The 19335-nt window shown below is 41.4% G+C and overlaps 71 pseudogenes; all 71 read right to left on the bottom strand.

Annotated features, from left to right (window-relative positions):
- Positions 1-36: 36 nt before the first annotated feature.
- On the bottom strand, positions 37-155 carry LOC142672601 (5S ribosomal RNA; annotated as a pseudogene).
- A 67-nt stretch (positions 156-222) lies between these two features.
- On the bottom strand, positions 223-341 carry LOC142672212 (5S ribosomal RNA; annotated as a pseudogene).
- Positions 342-594: 253 nt separating this feature from the next.
- LOC142671767 (5S ribosomal RNA) lies at positions 595-713 on the bottom strand (annotated as a pseudogene).
- Positions 714-780: 67 nt separating this feature from the next.
- LOC142671356 (5S ribosomal RNA) lies at positions 781-899 on the bottom strand (annotated as a pseudogene).
- Positions 900-966: 67 nt separating this feature from the next.
- LOC142671369 (5S ribosomal RNA) lies at positions 967-1085 on the bottom strand (annotated as a pseudogene).
- Positions 1086-1338: 253 nt separating this feature from the next.
- On the bottom strand, positions 1339-1457 carry LOC142671372 (5S ribosomal RNA; annotated as a pseudogene).
- Positions 1458-1524: 67 nt separating this feature from the next.
- On the bottom strand, positions 1525-1643 carry LOC142671780 (5S ribosomal RNA; annotated as a pseudogene).
- A 66-nt stretch (positions 1644-1709) lies between these two features.
- Positions 1710-1828, bottom strand: LOC142672314 (5S ribosomal RNA; annotated as a pseudogene).
- A 67-nt stretch (positions 1829-1895) lies between these two features.
- LOC142671204 (5S ribosomal RNA) lies at positions 1896-2014 on the bottom strand (annotated as a pseudogene).
- Positions 2015-2081: 67 nt separating this feature from the next.
- On the bottom strand, positions 2082-2200 carry LOC142671829 (5S ribosomal RNA; annotated as a pseudogene).
- Positions 2201-2267: 67 nt separating this feature from the next.
- LOC142671510 (5S ribosomal RNA) lies at positions 2268-2386 on the bottom strand (annotated as a pseudogene).
- A 67-nt stretch (positions 2387-2453) lies between these two features.
- Positions 2454-2572, bottom strand: LOC142672454 (5S ribosomal RNA; annotated as a pseudogene).
- Positions 2573-2639: 67 nt separating this feature from the next.
- Positions 2640-2758, bottom strand: LOC142673091 (5S ribosomal RNA; annotated as a pseudogene).
- A 67-nt stretch (positions 2759-2825) lies between these two features.
- LOC142671768 (5S ribosomal RNA) lies at positions 2826-2944 on the bottom strand (annotated as a pseudogene).
- A 67-nt stretch (positions 2945-3011) lies between these two features.
- On the bottom strand, positions 3012-3130 carry LOC142671927 (5S ribosomal RNA; annotated as a pseudogene).
- Positions 3131-3197: 67 nt separating this feature from the next.
- Positions 3198-3316, bottom strand: LOC142671504 (5S ribosomal RNA; annotated as a pseudogene).
- A 67-nt stretch (positions 3317-3383) lies between these two features.
- On the bottom strand, positions 3384-3502 carry LOC142671270 (5S ribosomal RNA; annotated as a pseudogene).
- Positions 3503-3569: 67 nt separating this feature from the next.
- On the bottom strand, positions 3570-3688 carry LOC142671345 (5S ribosomal RNA; annotated as a pseudogene).
- A 67-nt stretch (positions 3689-3755) lies between these two features.
- On the bottom strand, positions 3756-3874 carry LOC142671707 (5S ribosomal RNA; annotated as a pseudogene).
- Positions 3875-3941: 67 nt separating this feature from the next.
- LOC142671541 (5S ribosomal RNA) lies at positions 3942-4060 on the bottom strand (annotated as a pseudogene).
- A 253-nt stretch (positions 4061-4313) lies between these two features.
- On the bottom strand, positions 4314-4432 carry LOC142671643 (5S ribosomal RNA; annotated as a pseudogene).
- Positions 4433-4496: 64 nt separating this feature from the next.
- On the bottom strand, positions 4497-4615 carry LOC142671719 (5S ribosomal RNA; annotated as a pseudogene).
- Positions 4616-4682: 67 nt separating this feature from the next.
- On the bottom strand, positions 4683-4801 carry LOC142671248 (5S ribosomal RNA; annotated as a pseudogene).
- Positions 4802-4868: 67 nt separating this feature from the next.
- LOC142672938 (5S ribosomal RNA) lies at positions 4869-4987 on the bottom strand (annotated as a pseudogene).
- Positions 4988-5240: 253 nt separating this feature from the next.
- LOC142672782 (5S ribosomal RNA) lies at positions 5241-5359 on the bottom strand (annotated as a pseudogene).
- Positions 5360-5426: 67 nt separating this feature from the next.
- On the bottom strand, positions 5427-5545 carry LOC142671764 (5S ribosomal RNA; annotated as a pseudogene).
- Positions 5546-5612: 67 nt separating this feature from the next.
- Positions 5613-5731, bottom strand: LOC142671601 (5S ribosomal RNA; annotated as a pseudogene).
- Positions 5732-5984: 253 nt separating this feature from the next.
- LOC142672319 (5S ribosomal RNA) lies at positions 5985-6103 on the bottom strand (annotated as a pseudogene).
- A 66-nt stretch (positions 6104-6169) lies between these two features.
- On the bottom strand, positions 6170-6288 carry LOC142671769 (5S ribosomal RNA; annotated as a pseudogene).
- A 253-nt stretch (positions 6289-6541) lies between these two features.
- LOC142672783 (5S ribosomal RNA) lies at positions 6542-6660 on the bottom strand (annotated as a pseudogene).
- Positions 6661-6890: 230 nt separating this feature from the next.
- LOC142671272 (5S ribosomal RNA) lies at positions 6891-7009 on the bottom strand (annotated as a pseudogene).
- Positions 7010-7076: 67 nt separating this feature from the next.
- Positions 7077-7195, bottom strand: LOC142671941 (5S ribosomal RNA; annotated as a pseudogene).
- A 253-nt stretch (positions 7196-7448) lies between these two features.
- Positions 7449-7567, bottom strand: LOC142672915 (5S ribosomal RNA; annotated as a pseudogene).
- Positions 7568-7634: 67 nt separating this feature from the next.
- LOC142671765 (5S ribosomal RNA) lies at positions 7635-7753 on the bottom strand (annotated as a pseudogene).
- Positions 7754-7820: 67 nt separating this feature from the next.
- LOC142671602 (5S ribosomal RNA) lies at positions 7821-7939 on the bottom strand (annotated as a pseudogene).
- A 253-nt stretch (positions 7940-8192) lies between these two features.
- On the bottom strand, positions 8193-8311 carry LOC142671521 (5S ribosomal RNA; annotated as a pseudogene).
- Positions 8312-8378: 67 nt separating this feature from the next.
- On the bottom strand, positions 8379-8497 carry LOC142671770 (5S ribosomal RNA; annotated as a pseudogene).
- Positions 8498-8565: 68 nt separating this feature from the next.
- On the bottom strand, positions 8566-8684 carry LOC142671178 (5S ribosomal RNA; annotated as a pseudogene).
- A 2701-nt stretch (positions 8685-11385) lies between these two features.
- On the bottom strand, positions 11386-11504 carry LOC142672784 (5S ribosomal RNA; annotated as a pseudogene).
- Positions 11505-11571: 67 nt separating this feature from the next.
- LOC142672623 (5S ribosomal RNA) lies at positions 11572-11690 on the bottom strand (annotated as a pseudogene).
- Positions 11691-11757: 67 nt separating this feature from the next.
- On the bottom strand, positions 11758-11876 carry LOC142671191 (5S ribosomal RNA; annotated as a pseudogene).
- Positions 11877-11943: 67 nt separating this feature from the next.
- Positions 11944-12062, bottom strand: LOC142672644 (5S ribosomal RNA; annotated as a pseudogene).
- Positions 12063-12128: 66 nt separating this feature from the next.
- On the bottom strand, positions 12129-12247 carry LOC142672822 (5S ribosomal RNA; annotated as a pseudogene).
- Positions 12248-12314: 67 nt separating this feature from the next.
- Positions 12315-12433, bottom strand: LOC142671646 (5S ribosomal RNA; annotated as a pseudogene).
- A 241-nt stretch (positions 12434-12674) lies between these two features.
- On the bottom strand, positions 12675-12793 carry LOC142671188 (5S ribosomal RNA; annotated as a pseudogene).
- A 67-nt stretch (positions 12794-12860) lies between these two features.
- Positions 12861-12979, bottom strand: LOC142671342 (5S ribosomal RNA; annotated as a pseudogene).
- A 67-nt stretch (positions 12980-13046) lies between these two features.
- LOC142672749 (5S ribosomal RNA) lies at positions 13047-13165 on the bottom strand (annotated as a pseudogene).
- A 67-nt stretch (positions 13166-13232) lies between these two features.
- On the bottom strand, positions 13233-13351 carry LOC142672939 (5S ribosomal RNA; annotated as a pseudogene).
- Positions 13352-13418: 67 nt separating this feature from the next.
- On the bottom strand, positions 13419-13537 carry LOC142671866 (5S ribosomal RNA; annotated as a pseudogene).
- Positions 13538-14162: 625 nt separating this feature from the next.
- LOC142672320 (5S ribosomal RNA) lies at positions 14163-14281 on the bottom strand (annotated as a pseudogene).
- A 67-nt stretch (positions 14282-14348) lies between these two features.
- Positions 14349-14467, bottom strand: LOC142672019 (5S ribosomal RNA; annotated as a pseudogene).
- A 67-nt stretch (positions 14468-14534) lies between these two features.
- On the bottom strand, positions 14535-14653 carry LOC142672437 (5S ribosomal RNA; annotated as a pseudogene).
- Positions 14654-14894: 241 nt separating this feature from the next.
- Positions 14895-15013, bottom strand: LOC142672607 (5S ribosomal RNA; annotated as a pseudogene).
- A 253-nt stretch (positions 15014-15266) lies between these two features.
- LOC142673105 (5S ribosomal RNA) lies at positions 15267-15385 on the bottom strand (annotated as a pseudogene).
- A 439-nt stretch (positions 15386-15824) lies between these two features.
- LOC142671828 (5S ribosomal RNA) lies at positions 15825-15943 on the bottom strand (annotated as a pseudogene).
- A 67-nt stretch (positions 15944-16010) lies between these two features.
- LOC142673127 (5S ribosomal RNA) lies at positions 16011-16129 on the bottom strand (annotated as a pseudogene).
- A 67-nt stretch (positions 16130-16196) lies between these two features.
- Positions 16197-16315, bottom strand: LOC142672137 (5S ribosomal RNA; annotated as a pseudogene).
- Positions 16316-16382: 67 nt separating this feature from the next.
- Positions 16383-16501, bottom strand: LOC142672109 (5S ribosomal RNA; annotated as a pseudogene).
- Positions 16502-16568: 67 nt separating this feature from the next.
- On the bottom strand, positions 16569-16687 carry LOC142672587 (5S ribosomal RNA; annotated as a pseudogene).
- Positions 16688-17126: 439 nt separating this feature from the next.
- On the bottom strand, positions 17127-17245 carry LOC142672321 (5S ribosomal RNA; annotated as a pseudogene).
- Positions 17246-17312: 67 nt separating this feature from the next.
- On the bottom strand, positions 17313-17431 carry LOC142672138 (5S ribosomal RNA; annotated as a pseudogene).
- Positions 17432-17498: 67 nt separating this feature from the next.
- LOC142671323 (5S ribosomal RNA) lies at positions 17499-17617 on the bottom strand (annotated as a pseudogene).
- Positions 17618-17684: 67 nt separating this feature from the next.
- On the bottom strand, positions 17685-17803 carry LOC142672022 (5S ribosomal RNA; annotated as a pseudogene).
- A 64-nt stretch (positions 17804-17867) lies between these two features.
- Positions 17868-17986, bottom strand: LOC142672493 (5S ribosomal RNA; annotated as a pseudogene).
- A 67-nt stretch (positions 17987-18053) lies between these two features.
- LOC142672200 (5S ribosomal RNA) lies at positions 18054-18172 on the bottom strand (annotated as a pseudogene).
- Positions 18173-18239: 67 nt separating this feature from the next.
- LOC142673016 (5S ribosomal RNA) lies at positions 18240-18358 on the bottom strand (annotated as a pseudogene).
- A 66-nt stretch (positions 18359-18424) lies between these two features.
- On the bottom strand, positions 18425-18543 carry LOC142671741 (5S ribosomal RNA; annotated as a pseudogene).
- Positions 18544-18610: 67 nt separating this feature from the next.
- On the bottom strand, positions 18611-18729 carry LOC142672787 (5S ribosomal RNA; annotated as a pseudogene).
- Positions 18730-18796: 67 nt separating this feature from the next.
- On the bottom strand, positions 18797-18915 carry LOC142671537 (5S ribosomal RNA; annotated as a pseudogene).
- Positions 18916-18982: 67 nt separating this feature from the next.
- Positions 18983-19101, bottom strand: LOC142671229 (5S ribosomal RNA; annotated as a pseudogene).
- A 67-nt stretch (positions 19102-19168) lies between these two features.
- On the bottom strand, positions 19169-19286 carry LOC142672525 (5S ribosomal RNA; annotated as a pseudogene).
- Between the last annotated feature and the right edge of the window lie 49 nt (positions 19287-19335).

The raw sequence follows: 19335 nt of genomic DNA on the forward strand, positions 1-19335 counted from the left end.
TCTATTGTGAAAAAAAATCTAAACGACATAATAAAAAGTCAACCGCACCACGGATTCCCAGACAGTCTCCCACACTGGTACTAGCGAGGCGTTAAGCTGTGTAACTTCTGCGATCCAACGAGAGCAGGCACATTCAGCTAAGAATGGCCATTGACAGTAAATGCTTTAATCCATAGTCCTTTTTAATCGATTGTGAAACAAAATCTAAACGACATAATAAAAAGGCAACCGCACCACGGATTCCCAGACAGTCTCCCACACTGGTACTAGCGAGGACTTAAGCTGTGTAACTTCTGCGATCTGACGAGAGCAGGGACATTCAGCTTAGAATGGCCATTGACATTAAAGGCTTTAATCCATAGTCCTTTTTAATCGATTGTGAAACAAAATCTAAACGACATAATAAAAACTCAACCGCACCACAGATTCCCAGACAGTCTCCCACACTGGTACTAGCGAGGCGTTAAGCTGTGTAACTTCTGCGATCTGACGAGAGCAGGAACATTCAGCTTAGAATGGCCATTGACATTAAAAGCCTTAATCCATAGTCCTATTTAATCTATTGTGAAACAAAATCTAAACAACATAATAAAAAGTCAACCGCACCACGGATTCCCAGACAGTCTCCCACACTGGTACTAGCGAGGACTTAAGCTATGTAACTTCTGCGTTCTGACGAGAGCAGGCACATTCAGCTTAGAATGGCCATTGACATTAAATGCTTTAATCCATAGTCCTTTTTAATCGATTGTGAAACAAAATCTAAACGACATAATAAAAAGTCAACCGCACCACGGATTCCCAGACAGTCTCCCACACTGGTACTAGCGAGGCCTTAAGCTGTGTAACTTCTGCGATCTGACGAGAGCAGGCACATTCAGTTTAGAATGGCCATTGACATTAAAAGCCGTAATCCATAGTCCTATTTAATCTATTGTGAAACAAAATCTAAACAACATAATAAAAAGTCAACCGCACCACGGATTCCCAGACAGTCTCCCACACTGGTACTAGCGAGGCCTTAAGCTGTGTAACTTCTGCGTTTGGACGAGAGCAGGCACATTCAGCTTAGAATGGCCATTGACGTTAAATGCTTTAATCCATAGTCCTATTTAATCTATTGTGAAACAAAATCTAAACAACATAATAAAAAGTCAACCGCACCACGGATTCCCAGACAGTCTCCCACACTGGTACTAGCGAGGCGTTAAGCTGTGTAACTTCTGCGATCTAACGAGAGCAGGCACATTCAGCTTAGAATGAGCATTGACTTTAAATGCTTTAATCCATAGTCCTTTTTAATCGATTGTGAAACAAAATCTAAACGACATAATAAAAAGTCAACCGCACCACGGATTCCCAGACAGTCTCCCACACTGGTACTAGCGAGGCCTTAAGCTGTGTAACTTCTGCGATCTGACGAGAGCAGGCACATTCAGCTTAGAATAGCCATTAACGTTAAATGCTTTAATCCATAGTCCTTTTTAATCGATTGTGAAACAAAATCTAAACGACATAATAAAAAGTCAACTGCACCACGGATTTCCAGACAGTCTCCCACACTGGTACTAGCGAGGCCTTAAGCTGTGTAACTTCTGCGATCTGACGAGAGCAGGGACATTCAGCTTAGAATGGCCATTGACATTAAATGCTTTAATCCATAGTCCTTTTTAATCGATTGTGAAACAAAATCTAAACGACATAATAAAATTCAACCGCACCACGGATTCCCAGACAGTCTCCCACACTGGTACTAGCGAGGCCTTAAGCTGTGTAACTTCCGCGTTCTGACGAGAGCTGGCACATTAAGCTTAGAATGGCCATTGACGTTAAATGCTTTAATCCATAGTCCTATTTAATCTATTGTGAAACAAAATCTAAACGACATAATAAAAAGGCAACCGCACCACGGATTCCCAGACAGTCTCCCACACTGGTACTAGCGAGGCCTTAAGCTGTGTAACTTCTGCGATCTGACGAGAGCAGGCACATTCAGCTTAGAATGGCCATTGACATTAAAAGCCTTAATCCATAGTCCTATTTAATCTATTGTGAAACAAAATCTAAACAACATAATAAAATGTCAACCGCACCACGCATTCCCAGACAGTCTCCCACACTGGTACCAGCGAGGCCTTAAGCTGTGTAACTTCTGCGATCTGACGAGAGCAGGGACATTCAGCTTAGAATGGCCATTGACATTAAAGGCTTTAATCCATAGTCCTTTTTAATCGATTGTGAAACAAAATCTAAACGACATAATAAAAACTCAACCGCACCACAGATTCCCAGACAGTCTCCCACACTGGTACTAGCGAGGCCTTAAGCTGTGTAACTTCTGCGTTCGGACGAGAGCAGGCACATTCAGCTTAGAATGGCCATTGACGTTAAATGCTTTAATCCATAGTCATATTTAATCTATTGTGAAACAAAATCTAAACGACATAATAAAAAGTCAACCGCACCACGGATTCCCAGACAGTCTCCCACACTGGTACTAGCGAGGCGTTAAGCTGTGTAACTTCTGCGCTCTAACGAGAGCAGGCACATTCAGCTTAGAATGGCCATTGACTTTAAATGCTTTAACCCAGAGTCCTTTTTAATCGATTGTGAAACAAAATCTAAACGACATAATAGAAAGTCAACCGCACCACGGATTCCCAGACAGTCTCCCACACTAGTACTAGCGAGGCCTTAAGCTGTGTAACTTCTGCGATCTGACGAGAGCAGGAACATTCAGCTTAGAATGGCCATTGACATTAAAAGCCTTAATCCATAGTCCTATTTAATCTATTGTGAAACAAAATCTAAACAACATAATAAAAAGTCAACCGCACCACGGATTCCCAGACAGTCTCCCACACTGGTACTAGCGAGGACTTAAGCTATGTAACTTCTGCGTTCTGACGAGAGCAGGCACATTCAGCTTAGAATGGCCATTGACATTAAATGCTTTAATCCATAGTCCTTTTTAATCGATTGTGAAACAAAATCTAAACGACATAATAAAAATTCAACCGCACCACGGATTCCCAGACAGTCTCCCACACTGGTACTAGCGAGGCCTTAAGCTGTGTAACTTCTGCGTTCTGACGAGAGCTGGCACATTCAGCTTAGAATGGCCATTGACGTTAAATGCTTTAATCCATAGTCCTATTTAATCTATTGTGAAACAAAATCTAAACGACATAATAAAAAGTCAACCGCACCACGGATTCCCAGACAGTCTCCCACACTGGTACTAGGGAGGCCTTAAGCTGTGTAACTTCTGCGATCTGACGAGAGCAGGCACATTCAGCTTAGAATGGCCATTGACATTAAATGCTTTAATCCATAGTCCTTTTTAATCGATTGTGAAACAAAATCTAAACGACATAATAAAAAGTCAACCGCACCACGGATTCCCAGACAGTCTCCCACACTGGTACTAGCGAGGCCTTAAGCTGTGTAACGTCTGCGATCTGACGAGAGCAGGCACATTCAGCTTAGAATGGCCATTGACATTAAATGCTTTAATCCATAGTTCTTTTTAATCGATTGTGAAACAAAATCTAAACGACATAATAAAAAGTCAACCGCACCACGGATTCCCAGACAGTCTCCCACACTGGTACTAGCGAGACCTTAAGCTGTGTAACTTCTGCGATCTGACGAGAGCAGGCACATTCAGCTTAGAATGGCCATTGACATTAAAAGCCTTAATCCATAGTCCTATTTAATCTATTGTGAAACAAAATCTAAACAACATAATAAAAAGTCAACCGCACCACGCATTCCCAGACAGTCTCCCACACTGGTACCAGCGAGGCCTTAAGCTGTGTAACTTCTGCGATCTGACGAGAGCAGGGACATTCAGCTTAGAATGGCCATTGACATTAAAGGCTTTAATCCATAGTCCTTTTTAATCGATTGTGAAACAAAATCTAAACGACATAATAAAAACTCAACTGCACCACAGATTCCCAGACAGTCTCCCACACTGGTACTAGCGAGGCCTTAAGCTGTGTAACTTCTGCGTTCGGACGAGAGCAGGCACATTCAGCTTAGAATGGCCATTGACGTTAAATGCTTTAATCCATAGTCATATTTAATCTATTGTGAAACAAAATCTAAACGACATAATAAAAAGTCAACCGCACCACGGATTCCCAGACAGTCTACCACACTGGTACTAGCGAGGCGTTAAGCTGTGTAACTTCTGCGCTCTAACGAGAGCAGGCACATTCAGCTTAGAATGGCCATTGACTTTAAATGCTTTAACCCATAGTCCTTTTTAATCGATTGTGAAACAAAATCTTAACGACATAATAAAAAGTCAACCACACCACGGATTCCCAGACAGTCTCCCACAATGGTACTAGCGAGGCCTTAAGCTGTGTAACTTCTGCGCTCTGACGAGAGCAGGCACATTCAGCTTAGAATGGCCATTGACATTAAAAGCTTTAATCCATAGTCCTATTTAATCTATTGTGAAACAAAATCTAAACATAATAAAAAGTCAACCGCACCACGGATTCCCAGACAGTCTCCCACACTGGTACTAGCGAGGACTTAAGCTATGTAATTTCTGCGTTCTGACGAGAGCAGGCACATTCAGCTTAGAATGGCCATTGACGTTAAATGCTTTAATCCATAGTCCTTTTTAATCGATTGTGAAACAAAATCTAAACGACATAATAAAAAGTCAACCGCACCACGGATTCCCAGACAGTCTCCCACACTGGTACTAGCGAGGCCTTAAGCTGTGTAATTTCTGCGATCTGACGAGAGCAGGCACATTCAGCTTAGAATGGCCATTGACATTAAATGCTTTAATCCATAGTCCTTTTTAATCGATTGTGAAACAAAATCTAAACGACATAATAAAAAGTCAATAGCACCACGGATTCCCAGACAGTCTCCCACACTGGTACTAGCTAGGCCTTAAGCTGTGTAACTTCTGCGATCTGACGAGAGCAGGGACATTCAGCTTAGAATGGCCATTGACATTAAATGCTTTAATCCATAGTCCTTTTTAATCGATTGTGAAACAAAATCTAAACGACATAATAAAAATTCAACCGCACAACGGATTCCGAGACAGTCTCCCACACTGGTACTAGCGAGGCCTTAAGCTGGGTAACTTCTGCGATCTGACGAGAGAAGGCACATTCAGCTTAGAATGGCCATTGACGTTAAATGATTTAATCCATAGTCCTATTTAATCTATTGTGAAACAAAATCTAAACGACATAATAAAAAGTCAACCGCACCACGGATTCCCAGACAGTCTCCCACACTGGTACTAGCGAGGCCTTAAGCTGTGTAACTTCTGCGATCTGACGAGAGCAGGCACATTCAGCTTAGAATGGCCATTGACATTAAAAGCCTTAATCCATAGTCCTATTTAATCTATTGTGAAACAAAATCTAAACAACATAATAAAAAGTCAACCGCACCACGCATTCCCAGACAGTCTCCCACACGGGTACCAGCGAGGCCTTAAGCTGTGTAACTTCTGCGATCTGACGAGAGCAGGCACATTCAGCTTAGAATGGCCATTGACGTTAAATGATTTAATCCATAGTCCTATTTAATCTATTGTGAAACAAAATCTAAACGACATAATAAAAAGTCAACCTCACCACAGATTCCCAGACAGTCTCCCACACTGGTACTAGCGAGGCCTTAAGCTGTGTAACTTCTGCGTTCGGACGAGAGCAGGCACATTCAGCTTAGAATGGCCATTGACGTTAAATGCTTTAATCCATAGTCCTATTTAATCTATTGTGAAACAAAATCTAAACGACATAATAAAAAGTTAACCGCACCACGGATTCCCAGACAGTCTCCCACACTGGCACTAGCGAGGCGTTAAGCTGAGTAACTTCTGCGTTCTAACGAGAGCAGGCACATTCAGCTTAGAATGGCCATTGACTTTAAATGCTTTAATCCATAGTCCTTTTTAATCGATTGTGAAACAAAATCTAAACGACATAATAAAAAGTCAACCGCACCACGGATTTCCAGACAGTCTCCCACACTGGTAGTAGCGAGGCCTTAAGCTGTGTAACTTCTGCGATCTGACGAGAGCAGGCACATTCAGCTTAGAATGGCCATTGACATTAAAGCCTTAATCCATAGTCCTATTTAATCTATTGTGAAACAAAATCTAAACAACATAATAAAAAGTCAACCGCACCACGGATTCCCAGACAGTCTCCCACACTGGTACTAGCGAGGACTTAAGCTATGTAACTTCTGCGTTCTGACGAGAGCAGGCACATTCAGCTTAGAATGGCCATTGACGTTAAATGCTTTAATCCATAGTCCTTTTTAATCGATTGTGAAACAAAATCTAAACGACATAATAAAAAGTCAACCGCACCACAGATTCCCAGACAGTCTACCACACTGGTACTAGCGAGGCGTTAAGCTGTGTAACTTCTGCGCTCTAGCGAGAGCAGGCACATTCAGTTTAGAATGGCCATTGACTTTAAATGCTTTAACCCATAGTCCTATTTAATCTATTGTGAAACAAAATCTAAACAACATAATAAAAAGTCAACCGCACCACGGATTCCCAGACAGTCTCCCACACTGGTACTAGCGAGGCCTTAAGCTGTGTAACTTCTGCGATCTGACGAGAGCAGGCACATTCAGCTTAGAATGGCCATTGACGTTAAAAGCTTTAATCCATAGTCATATTTAATCTATTGTGAAACAAAATCTAAACATAATAAAAAGTCAACCGCACCACGGATTCCCAGACAGTCTCCCACACTGGTACTAGCGAGGACTTAAGCTATGTAACTTCTGCGTTCTGACGAGAGCAGGCACTGACGTTAAATGCTTTAATCCATAGTCCTTTTTAATCGATTGTGAAACAAAATCTAAACGACATAATAAAAAGTCAACCGCACCACGGATTCCCAGACAGTCTCCCACACTGGTACTAGCGAGGCCTTAAGCTGTGTAATTTCTGCGATCTGACGAGAGCAGGCACATTCAGCTTAGAATGGCCATTGACATTAAATGCTTTAATCCATAGTCCTTTTTAATCGATTGTGAAACAAAATCTAAACGACATAATAAAAAGTCAATAACACCACGGATTCCCAGACAGTCTCCCACACTGGTACTAGCGAGGCCTTAAGCTGTGTAACTTCTGCGATCTGACGAGAGCAGGAACATTCAGCTTAGAATGGCCATTGACATTAAATGCTTTAATCCATAGTCCTTTTTAATCGATTGTGAAACAAAATCTAAACGACATTATAAAAATTCAACCGCACAACGGATTCCGAGACAGTCTCCCACACTGGTACTAGCGAGGCCTTAAGCTGGGTAACTTCTGCGATCTGACGAGAGCAGGCACATTTAGCTTAGAATGGCCATTGACATTAAATGATTTAATCCATAGTCCTATTTAATCTATTGTGAAACAAAATCTAAACGACATAATAAAAAGTCAACCGCACCACGCATTCCCAGACAGTCTCCCACACTGGTACTAGCGAGGCCTTAAGCTGTGTAACTTCTGCGATCTGACGAGAGCAGGCACATTCAGCTTAGAATGGCCATTGACATTAAAAGCCTTAATCCATAGTCCTATTTAATCTATTGTGAAACAAAATCTAAACAACATAATAAAAAGTCAACCGCACCACGCATTCCCAGACAGTCTCCCACACGGGTACCAGCGAGGCCTTAAGCTGTGTAACTTCTGCGATCTGACGAGAGCAGGCACATTCAGCTTAGAATGGCCATTGACGTTAAATGATTTAATCCATAGTCCTATTTAATCTATTGTGAAACAAAATCTAAACGACATAATAAAAAGTCAACCTCACCACAGATTCCCAGACAGTCTCCCACACTGGTACTAGCGAGGCCTTAAGCTGTGTAACTTCTGCGTTCGGACGAGAGCAGGCACATTCAGCTTAGAATGGCCATTGACGTTAAATGCTTTAATCCATAGTCCTATTTAATCTATTGTGAAACAAAATCTAAACGACATAATAAAAAGTTAACCGCACCACGGATTCCCAGACAGTCTCCCACACTGGCACTAGCGAGGCGTTAAGCTGTGTAACTTCTGCGTTCTAACGAGAGCAGGCACATTCAGCTTAGAATGGCCATTGACTTTAAATGCTTTAATCCATAGTCCTTTTTAATCGATTGTGAAACAAAATCTAAACGACATAATAAAAAGTCAACCGCACCACGGATTTCCAGACAGTCTCCCACACTGGTACTAGCGAGGCCTTAAGCTGTGTAACTTCTGCGATCTGACGAGAGCAGGCACATTCAGCTTAGAATGGCCATTGACATTAAAAGCCTTAATCCATAGTCCTATTTAATCTATTGTGAAACAAAATCTAAACAACATAATAAAAAGTCAACCGCACCACGGATTCCCAGACAGTCTCCCACACTGGTACTAGCGAGGACTTAAGCTATGTAACTTCTGCGTTCTGACGAGAGCAGGCACATTCAGCTTAGAATGGCCATTGACGTTAAATGCTTTAATCCATAGTCCTTTTTTAATCGATTGTGAAACAAAATCTAAACGACATAATAAAAAGACAACCGCACCACGGATTCCCAGACAGTCTCCCACACTGGTACTAGCGAGGCCTTAAGCTGTGTAACTTCTGCGTTCGGACGAGAGCAGGCACAGTCAGCTTAGAATGGCCATTGACGTTAAATGCTTTAATCCATAGTCCTATTTAATCTATTGTGAAACAAAATCTAAACCTTGTGGGTGGAACTAGAAAGGGAGGTAAACACTGAAAAAATTACTTTTGGTGTAATCTATAGACCCCCCAATATAACTGAGGAGATGGAAGGTCAGATATATAAACAGATGGAGCGGGCTGCACAGGCGGGTACTGTAGTGATAATGGGAGATTTTAATTTCCGGGATATTAATTGGTGTCATGGTTCGGCTTCAACTGCAAAGGGGAGACATTTCCTCAACCTGTTGCAGGAAAATTTTATGGGCCAGTTTGTGGAAGACCCGACTAGAGGTGAAGCTCTGTTGGATCTGGTCATTTCTAATAATGCAGATCTTGTTGGGAATGTCAATGTTCGTGAAAACCTCGGTAACAGTGATCATAATATAGTTACATTTTACCTATACTGTAAAAAACAAACGCAGGCTGGGAGGGCAAAAACATTTAATTTTAAGAAAGCCAATTTCCCCAGGATGAGGGCTGCAATTCAGGATATAGACTGGGAAGAACTAATGTCAAATAATGGAACAAATGATAAATGGGAGATTTTCAAATCTACTTTGAGTTATTATAGTGCAAAATTTATTCCTACAGGTAATAAGTATAAACGACTCAAATTAAACCCCACATGGCTTACACCTTCTGTGAAAGGGGCAATACATGACAAAAAAAGGGCATTTAAAAAATACAAATCTGAGGGTACAGCTGTAGCCTTTGTAAAATATAAAGAGCTTAATAAAATATGTAAAAATGTAATAAAATTAGCAAAAATACAAAATGAAAGGCAGGTGGCCAAGGATAGTAAAACAAATCCTAAAAAATTCTTCAAGCATATAAATGCAAAAAAGCCAAGGTCTGAACATGTAGGACCCCTAGATAATGGTAATGGGGAGTTGATCACAGGGGATCAAGAGAAGGCAGAGTTACTAAATGGGTTCTTTAGCTCTGTATATACAACAGAAGAAAGAGCAGCTGATGTAGCCGGTGCCAGTGCTGTTAATATATCAGTTGATATACTGAATTGGATGAATGTAGAGATGGTCCAAGCTAAATTAAATAAAATAAATGTGCACAAGGCTCCGGGACCAGATGGGTTACACCCTAGAATTCTTAAAGAGCTTAGTTCAGTTATTTCTGTCCCCCTTTTCATAATATTCAGAGAATCTCTAGTGACTGGTATAGTGCCAAGGGACTGGCGCAGGGCAAATGTGGTGCCTATTTTCAAAAAGGGCTCTAGGTCTTCCCCGGGTAATTATAGACCAGTAAGCTTAACATCCATCGTGGGGAAAATGTTTGAGGGGCTATTGAGGGACTATATACAGGATTATGTGACAATAAATAGCATTATAAGTGACAGCCAGCACGGTTTTACTAAGGACAGAAGTTGTCAAACTAACCTAATCTGTTTTTATGAAGAGGTGAGCAGAAGTTTAGACAGAGGGGTCGCTGTGGATTTAGTGTTTTTGGACTTTGCAAAGGCATTTGACACTGTCCCCCATAGACGCCTAATGGGTAAATTAAGGACTATAGGTTTAGAAAATATAGTTTGTAATTGGATTGAGAATTGGCTCAAGGACCGTATCCAGAGAGTTGTGGTCAATGATTCCTACTCTGAATGGTCCCCGGTTATAAGTGGTGTACCCCAGGGTTCAGTGCTGGGACCACTATTATTCAACTTATTTATTAATGATATAGAGGAAGGGATTAATAGCACTATTTCTATTTTTGCAGATGACACCAAGCTATGTAATATAGTTCAGACTATGGAAGATGTTCATGAATTACAGGCAGATTTAAACAAACTAAGTGTTTGGGCGTCCACTTGGCAAATGAAGTTTAATGTAGATAAATGTAAAGTTATGCATCTTGGTACCAACAACCTGCATGCATCATATGTCCTAGGGGGAGCTACACTGGCGGATTCACTTGTTGAGAAGGATCTGGGTGTTCTTGTAAATCATAAACTCAATAACAGCATGCAGTGTCAATCAGCTGCTTCAAAGGCCAGCAGGATATTGTCGTGTATTAAAAGAGGCATGGACTCGCGGGACAGGGATGTAATATTACCACTTTACAAAGCATTAGTGAGGCCCCATCTAGAATATGCAGTTCAGTTCTGGGCTCCAGTTCATAGAAAGGATGCCCTGGAGTTGGAAAAAATACAAAGAAGAGCAACGAAGCTAATAAGGGGCATGGAGAATTTAAGTTATGAGGAAAGATTGAAAGAATTAAACCTATTTAGCCTTGAAAAAAGAAGACTAAGGGGGGACATGATTAACTTATATAAATATATTAATGGCACATACAAAAAATATGGTGAAATCCTGTTCCTTGTAAAACCCCCTCAAAAAACAAGGGGGCACTCCCTCCGTCTGGAGAAAAAAAGGTTCAAGCTGCAGAGGCGACAAGGCTTCTTTACAGTGAGAACTGTGAATTTATGGAATAGCCTACCGCAGGAGCTGGTCACAGCAGGGACAGTAGATGGCTTTAAAAAAGGGTTAGATAATTTCCTAGAACAAAAAAATATTAGCTCCTATGTGTAGAAATTTTTCCTTCCCTTTTCCCTTCCCTTTTCCCTTCCCTTGGTTGAACTTGATGGACATGTGTCTTTTTTCAGCCGTACTAACTATGTAACTATGTAACTATGTAACTATGTAACATAATAAAAAGTCAACCGCACCACGGATTCCCAGACAGTCTCCCACACTGGTACTAGCGAGGCCTTAAGCTGTGTAACTTCTGCGATCTGACGAGAGCAGGCACATTCAGCTTAGAATGGCCATTGACATTAAATGCTTTAATCCATAGTCCTTTTTAATCGATTGTGAAACAAAATCTAAACGACATAATAAAAAGTCAACCGCACCACGGATTCCCAGACAGTCTCCCACACTGGTACTAGCGAGGCGTTAAGCTGTGTAACTTCTGCGATCTAACGAGGGCAGGCACATTCAGCTTAGAATGGCAATTGACGTTAAATGCTTTAATCCATAGTCCTTTTTAATCGATTGTGAAACAAAATCTAAACGACATAATAAAAAGTCAACCGCACCATGGATTCCCAGACAGTCTCCCACACTGGTACTAGCGAGGCCTTAAGCTGTGTAACTTCTGCGATCTGACGAGAGCAGGTACATTCAGCTTAGAATGGCCATTGACATTAAAAGCCTTAATCCATAGTCCTATTTAATCTATTGTGAAACAAAATCTAAACAACATAATGAAAAGTCAACCGCACTACGGATTCCCAGACAGTCTCCCACACTGATACTAGCGAGGCCTTAAGCTATGTAACTTCTGCGATCTGACGAGAGCAGGCACATTCAGCTTAGAATGGCCATTGACATTAAATGCTTTCATCCATAGTCCTTTTTAATCGATTGTGAAACAAAATCTAAACGACATAATAAAAGTCAACCGCACCACGGATTCCCAGACAGTCTCCCACACTGGTACTAGCGAGGCCTTAAGCTGTGTAACTTCTGCGTTCTGACGAGAGCAGGCACATTCAGCTTAGAATGGCCATTGACGTTAAAGGCTTTAATCCATAGTCCTATTTAATCGATTGTGAAACAAAATCTAAACGACATAATAAAAAGTCAACCGCACCACGGATTCCCAGACAGTCTCCCACACTGGTACTAGCGAGGGCTTAAGCTGTGTAACTTCTGCGATCTGACGAGAGCAGGCACATTCAGCTTAGAATGGCCATTGACATTAAATGCTTTAATCCATAGTCCTATTTAATCTATTGTGAAACAAAATCTAAACGACATAATAAAAAGTCAACCGCACCACGGATTCCCAGACAGGTACTAACGAGGCCTTAAGCTGTGTAACTTCTGCGATCTGACGAGAGCAGGGACATTCAGCTTAGAATGGCCATTGACAGTAAATGCTTTAATCCATAGTCCTTTTTAATCGATTGTGAAACAAAATCTAAACGACATAATAAAAAGTCAACCGCACCACGGATTCCCAGACAGTCTCCCAGACTGGTACTAGCGAGGCCTTAAGCTGTGTAACTTCTGCGATCTGACGAGAGCAGGGACATTCAGCTTAGAATGGCCATTGACATTAAATGCTTTAATCCATAGTCCTTTTTAATCGATTGTGAAACAAAATCTAAACGACATAATAAAAGTTCAACTGCACCACGGATTCCCAGACAGTCTCCCACACTGGTACTAGCGAGGCCTTAAGCTGTGTAACTTCTGCGATCTGACGAGAGCAGGCACATTCAGCTTAGAATGGCCATTGACGTTAAATGCTTTAATCCATAGTCCTATTTAATCTATTGTGAAACAAAATCTAAACGACATAATAAAAAGTCAACCGCACCACGGATCCCCAGACAGTCTCCCACACTGGTACTAGCGAGGCATTAAGCTGTGTAACTTCTGCGATCTAACGAGAGCAGGCACATTCAGCTTAGAATGGCCATTGACATTAAATGCTTTAATCCATAGTCCTTTTTAATCGATTGTGAAACAAAATCTAAACGACATAATAAAAAGTCAACCGCACCACGGATTCCCAGACAGTCTCCCACACTGGTACTAGCGAGGCCTTAAGCTGTGTAACTTCTGCGATCTAACGAGAGCAGGCACATTCAGCTTAGAATGGCCATTGACATTAAATGCTTTAATCCATAGTCCTTTTTAATCGATTGTGAAACAAAATCTAAACGACATAATAAAAATTCAACTGCACCACGTATTCCCAGACAGTCTCCCACACTGGTACTAGCGAGGCCTTAAGCTGTGTAACGTCTGCGATCTGACGAGAGCAGGCACATTCAGCTTAGAATGGCCATTGACGTTAAATGCTTTAATCCATAGTCCTATTTAATCTATTGTGAAACAAAATCTAAACGACATAATAAAAAGTCAACCGCATCACGGATTCCCAGACAGTCTCCCACACTGGTACTAGCGAGGCGTTAAGCTATGTAACTTCTGCGATCTAACGAGAGCAGGCACATTCAGCTTAGAATGGCCATTGACATTAAATGCTTTAATCCATAGTCCTTTTTAATCGATTGTGAAACAAAATCTAAACGACATAATAAGAAGTCAACCGCACAACGGATTCACAGACAGTTACCCACACTGGTACTAGCGAGGCCTTAAGCTGTGTAACTTCTGCAATCTGACGAGAGCAGGCACACTCAGCTTAGAATGGCCATTGACATTAAAAGCCTTAATCCATAGTCCTATTTAATCTATTGTGAAACAAAATCTAAACAACATAATAAAAAGTCAAGCGCACCACGGATTCCCAGACAGTCTCCCACAATGGTACTAGCGAGGCCTTAAGCTGTGTAACTTCTGCGTTCTGACGAGAGCAGGCACATTCAGCTTAGAATGGCCATTGATGTTAAATGCTTTAATCCATAGTCCTATTTAATCGATTGTGAAACAAAATCTAAACGACATAATAAAAAGTTAACTGCACCACGGATTCCCAGACAGTCTCCCACACTGGTACTAGCGAGGCCTTAAGCTGTGTAACTTCTGCGATCTGACGAGAGCAGGCACATTCAGCTTAGAATAGCCATTGATGTTAAATGCTTTAATCCATAGTCCTATTTAATCTATTGTGAAACAAAATCTAAACGACATAATAAAAAGTCAACCGCACCACGGATTCCCAGACAGTCTCCCACACTCGTACTAGCGAGGCCTTAAGTTGTGTAACTTCTGCGATCTGACGAGAGCAGGCACATTCAGCTTAGAATGGCCATTGACATTAAATGCTTTAATCCATAGTCCTTTTTAATCGATTGTGAAACAAAATCTAAACGACATAATAAAAATTCAACCGCACCACGGATTCCCAGACAGTCTCCCACACTGGTACTAGCAAGGCCTTAAGCTGTGTAACTTCTGCGATCTGACGAGAGCAGGCACATTCAGCTTAGAATGGCCATTTACATTAAATGCTTTAATCCATAGTCCTTTTTAATCGATTGTGAAACAAAATCTAAACGACATAATAAAAAGTCAACCGCACCACGGATTCCCAGACAGGTACTAACGAGGCCTTAAGCTGTGTAACTTCTGCGATCTGACGAGAGCAGAGACATTCAGCTTAGAATGGCCATTGACGTTAAATGCTTTAATCCATAGTCCTTTTTAATCGATTGTGAAACAAAATCTAAACGACATAATAAAAATTCAACCGCACCACGGATTCCCAGACAGTCTCCCACACTGGTACTAGCGAGGCATTAAGCTGTGTAACTTCTGCGTTCTGACGAGAGCAGGCACACTCAGCTTAGAATGGCCATTGACATTAAAAGCCTTAATCCATAGTCCTATTTAATCTATTGTGAAACAAAATCTAAACAACATAATAAAAAGTCAAGCGCACCACGGATTCCCATACAGTCTCCCACACTGGTACTAGCGAGGCCTTAAGCTGTGTAACTTCTGCGTTCTGACGAGAGCAGGCACATTCAGCTTAGAATGGCCATTGATGTTAAATGCTTTAATCCATAGTCCTATTTAATCTATTGTGAAACAAAATCTAAACGACATAATAAAAAGTCAACCGCACCACGGATTCCCAGACAGTCTCCCACACTAGTACAAGCGAGGCCTTAAGCTGTGTAACTTCTGCGATCTGACGAGAGCAGGCACATTCAGCTTAGAATGGCCATTGACATTAAATGCTTTAATCCATAGTCCTTTTTAATCGATTGTGAAACAAAATCTAAACGACATAATAAGAAGTCAACCGCACCACGGATTCACAGACAGTCTCCCACACTGGTACTAGCGAGGCCTTAAGCTGTGTAACTTCTGCGATCTGACGAGAGGAGGCACACTCAGCTTAGAATGGCCATTGACATTAAAAGCCTTAATCCATAGTCCTATTTAATCTATTGTGAAACAAAATCTAAACAACATAATAAAAAGTCAACTGCACCACGGATTCCCAGACAGTCTCCCACACTGGTACTAGCGAGGCGTTAAGCTATGTAACTTCTGTGATCTAACGAGAGCAGGCACATTCAGCTTAGAATGGCCATTGACATTAAATGCTTTAATCCATAGTCCTTTTTAATCGATTGTGAAACAAAATCTAAACAACATAATAAGAAGTCAACCGCACCACGGATTCACAGACAGTCTCCCACACTGGTACTAGCGAGGCCTTAAGCTGTGTAACTTCTGCGATCTGACGAGAGCAGGCACACTCAGCTTAGAATGGCCATTGACATTAAAAGCCTTAATCCATAGTCCTATTTAATCTATTGTGAAACAAAATCTAAACGACATAATAAGAAGTCAACTGCACCACGGATTCCCAGACAGTCTCCCACACTGGTACTAGCGAGGCCTTAAGCTGTGTAACTTCTGCGATCTGACGAGAGCAGGCACATTCAGCTTAGAATAGCCATTGACGTTAAATGCTTTAATCCATAGTCCTATTTAATCTATTGTGAAACAAAATCTAAACGACATAATAAAAAGTCAACCGCACCACGGATTCCCAGACAGTCTCCCACACTGGTACTAGCGAGGCGTTAAGCTGTGTAACTTCTGCGATCTAACGAGAGCAGGCACATTCAGCTTAGAATGGCCATTGACATTAAATGCTTTAATCCATAGTCCTTTTTAATCGATTGTGAAACAAAATCTAAACGACATAATAAAAATTCAACTGCACCACGTATTCCCAGACAGTCTCCCACACTGGTACTAGCGAGGCATTAAGCTGTGTAACTTCTGCGTTCTGACGAGAGCAGGCACATTCAGCTTAGAATGGCCATTGACGTTAAATGCTTTAATCCATAGTCCTTTTTAATCGATTGTGAAACAAAATCTAAACGACATAATAAAAATTCAACCGCACCACGGATTCCCAGACAGTCTCCCACACTGGTACTAGCGAGGCCTTAAGCTGTGTAACGTCTGCAATCTGACGAGAGCAGGCACATTCAGCTTAGAATGGCCATTGACGTTAAATGCTTTAATCCATAGTCCTATTTAATCTATTGTGAAACAAAATCTAAACGACATAATAAGAAGTCAACCGCACAACGGATTCACAGACAGTTACCCACACTGGTACTAGCGAGGCCTTAAGCTGTGTAACTTCTGCAATCTGACGAGAGCAGGCACACTCAGCTTAGAATGGCCATTGACATTAAAAGCCTTAAGCCATAGTCCTATTTAATCTATTGTGAAACAAAATCTAAACAACATAATAAAAAGTCAAGCGCACCACGGATTCCCAGACAGTCTCCCACAATGGTACTAGCGAGGCCTTAAGCTGTGTAACTTCTGCGTTCTGACGAGAGCAGGCACATTCAGCTTAGAATGGCCATTGATGTTAAATGCTTTAATCCATAGTCCTATTTAATCTATTGTGAAACAAAATCTAAACGACATAATAAAAAGTTAACTGCACCACGGATTCCCAGACAGTCTCCCACACTGGTACTAGCGAGGCCTTAAGCTGTGTAACTTCTGCGATCTGACGAGAGCAGGCACATTCAGCTTAGAATAGCCATTGATGTTAAATGCTTTAATCCATAGTCCTATTTAATCTATTGTGAAACAAAATCTAAACGACATAATAAAAAGTCAACCGCACCACGGATTCCCAGACAGTCTCCCACACTGGTACTAGCGAGGCGTTAAGCTGTGTAACTTCTGCGATCTAACGAGAGCAGGCACATTCAGCTTAGAATGGCCATTGACATTAAATGCTTTAATCCATAGTCCTTTTTAATCGATTGTGAAACAAAATCTAAACGACATAATAAAAAGTAAACCGCACCACGGATTCCCAGACAGTCTCCCACACTGGTACTAGCGAGGCCTTAAGCTGTGTAACTTCTGCGATCTGACGAGAGCAGGCACATTCAGCTTAGAATGGCCATTGACATTTAAAGCCTTAATCCATAGTCCTATTTAATCTATTGTGAAACAAAATCTAAACAACATAATAAAAAGTCAACCGCACCACGGATTCCCAGACAGTCTCCCACACTCGTACAAGCGAGGCCTTAAGCTGTGTAACTTCTGCGATCTGACGAGAGCAGGGACATTCAGCTTAGAATGGCCATTGACATTAAATGCTTTAATCCATAGTCCTTTTTAATCGATTGTGAAACAAAATCTAAACATAATAAAAATTCAACTGCACCACGTATTCCCAGACAGTCTCCCACACTGGTACTAGCAAGGCATTAAGCTGTGTAACTTCTGCGTTCTGACGAGAGCAGGCACATTCAGCTTAGAATGGCCATTGACGTTGAATGCTTTAATCCATAGTCCTATTTAATCTATTGTGAAACAAAATCTAAACGACATAATAAAAAGTCAACCGCACCACGGATTCCCAGACAGTCTCCCACACTGGTATTAGCGAGGCCTTAAGCTGTGTAACTTCTGCAATCTGACGAGAGCAGGCACATTCAGCTTAGAATGGCCATTGACGTTAAATGCTTTAATCCATAGTCCTATTTAATCTATTGTGAAACAAAATCTAAACGACATAATAAAAAGTCAACCGCACCACGGATTCCCAGACAGTCTCCCACACTGGTACTAGCGAGGCCTTAAGCTGTGTAACTTCTGCGATCTGACGAGAGCAGGGACATTCAGCTTAGAATGGCCATTGACATTAAAGCCTTAATCCATAGTCCTATTTAATCTACTGTGAAACAAAATCTAAACAACATAATAAAAAGTCAACCACACCACGGATTCCCAGACAGTCTACCACACTGGTACTAGCGAGGCCTTAAGCTGTGTAACTTCTGCGATCTGACGAGAGCAGGCACATTCAGCTTAGAATGGCCATTGACGTTAAATGCTTTAATCCATAGTCCTATTTAATCTATTGTGAAACAAAATCTAAACGACATAATAAAAAGTCAACCGCACCACGGATTCCCAGACAGTCTCCCACACTGGTACTAGCGAGGCCTTAAGCTGTGTAACTTCTGCGATCTGACGAGAGCAGGCACATTCAGCTTAGAATGGCCATTGACATTAAATGCTTTAATCCATAGTCCTTTTTAATCGATTGTGAAACAAAATCTAAACGACATAATAAAAAGTCAACCGCACCACGGATTCCCAGACAGTTTCCCACACTGGTACTAGTGAGGCCTTAAGCTGTGTAACTTCTGCGATCTGACGAGAGCAGGGACATTCAGCTTAGAATGGCCATTGACATTAAATGCTTTAATCCATAGTCCTTTTTAATCGATTGTGAAACAAAATCGAAACAACATAATAAAAAGTCAACCGCACCACGGATTCCCAGACAGTCTCCCACACTGGTACTAGCGAGGCCTTAGGCTGTGTAACTTCTGCGATCTGACGAGAGCAGGGGCATTCAGCTTAGAATGGCCATTGACATTAAATGCTTTAATCCATAGTCCTTTTTAATCGATTGTGAAACAAAATCTAAACGACATAATAAAAATTCAACGCACCACGGATTCCCAGACAGTCTCCCACACTGGTACTAGCGAGGCCTTAAGCTGTGTAACTTCTGCGATCTGACGAGAGCAGGCACATCCAGCTTAGAATAGCCATTGACATTAAATGATTTAATCCATAGTCCTTTTTAATCGATTATGAAACAAAAT

Source organism: Rhinoderma darwinii, assembly GCF_050947455.1.
Source record: "Rhinoderma darwinii isolate aRhiDar2 chromosome 1 unlocalized genomic scaffold, aRhiDar2.hap1 SUPER_1_unloc_28, whole genome shotgun sequence".
NCBI classification, from domain to species: Eukaryota; Metazoa; Chordata; class Amphibia; order Anura; family Rhinodermatidae; genus Rhinoderma; species Rhinoderma darwinii.